The sequence below is a fragment of the Rhinopithecus bieti genome, unplaced genomic scaffold (genome assembly GCF_001698545.2).
Source record: "Rhinopithecus bieti isolate Rb0 unplaced genomic scaffold, ASM169854v2 scaffold_38193, whole genome shotgun sequence".
Lineage (NCBI taxonomy): Eukaryota > Metazoa > Chordata > Mammalia > Primates > Cercopithecidae > Rhinopithecus > Rhinopithecus bieti.
In genome coordinates, this window is record NW_016816000.1 from 597,193 (window position 1) to 598,209 (window position 1,017).

The 1,017-nt window shown below is 46.9% G+C and overlaps 1 pseudogene across 1 annotated transcript; it reads left to right on the forward strand.

Annotated features, from left to right (window-relative positions):
- The first annotated feature begins 390 nt into the window (after positions 1-390).
- Positions 391-1,011, forward strand: LOC108516667 (peptidyl-prolyl cis-trans isomerase A pseudogene; annotated as a pseudogene). Its single transcript, XR_001881906.1, has one exon. The product of XR_001881906.1 is annotated as a peptidyl-prolyl cis-trans isomerase A pseudogene (transcript).
- The last annotated feature ends 6 nt before the right edge of the window (positions 1,012-1,017 follow it).

Genomic DNA, 1,017 nt, shown 5'->3' on the forward strand with positions numbered 1-1,017 from the left:
AAATGAAACAGGTTCATGTATTTGATTACCATGTCAGTCTTGCATTACCAGGCAGGCTAAGAGCTCCCTTTCTAATGCTGCTTGCTAAAGCCAAGGTCCCATAGCTGAAGTATGTTTCTTGTCTTTTTTCCTACTTATTGTAGGAGGGAGTTTAGGCAAACCCTCCATTCCCTTTTTGTTATCTTGGCCCGGTGATAGTCAGACTGAGGGAAGAGGAGGTGATAAGGCAGGTGACATTTCCTCCTCCTTCCCCCTTTTAGGCTCTTCTGTGTATACTGGGACAAAAGCCATCCTTCCTGAAGCCCATAGTGTTAAAGCTGAGGCTGAGACCCATTGCCTTTGCAGGTAATATTGTTTAAGATTTCTCCCTACGGCTTTGCAGACGCTGCCGCCGAGGAAATTCTTGTACTACTAGCCATGGTCAGCCCTACCGTGTTCTTCGACATTGCCGTCTACGGCAAGCCCTTGGGCCGCATCTCCTTTGAGCTGTTTGCAGACAAGGTTCCAAAGACAGCAGAAAATTTTCGTGCTCTGAGCACTGGAGAGAAAGGATTTGGTTATAAGGGTTCCTGCTTTCATAGAATTATTTCAGGGTTTATGTGTCAGGGTGGTGACTTCACACGCCATAATGGCACTGGTGGCAAGTCCATCTATGGGGAGAAATTTGAAGATGAGAACTTCATCCTAAAGCATACAGGTCCTGGCATCTTGTCCATGGCAAATGCTGGACCCAACACAAATGGTTCCCAGTTTTTCATCTGCACTGCCAAGACTGAGTGGTTGGATGGCAAGCATGTGGTCTTTGGCAAAGTGAAAGAAGGCATGAATATTGTGGAGGCCATGGAGCGCTTTGGGTCCAGGAATGGCAAGACCAGCAAGAAGATCACCATTGCTGACTGTGGACAACCCTAATAAGTTTGACTTGTGTTTTATCTTAACCACCAGACCATTCCTTCTGTAGCTCAGGAGAGCACCCCTCCACCCCATTTGCTGGCAGTATCCTAGAATCTTTGTGCT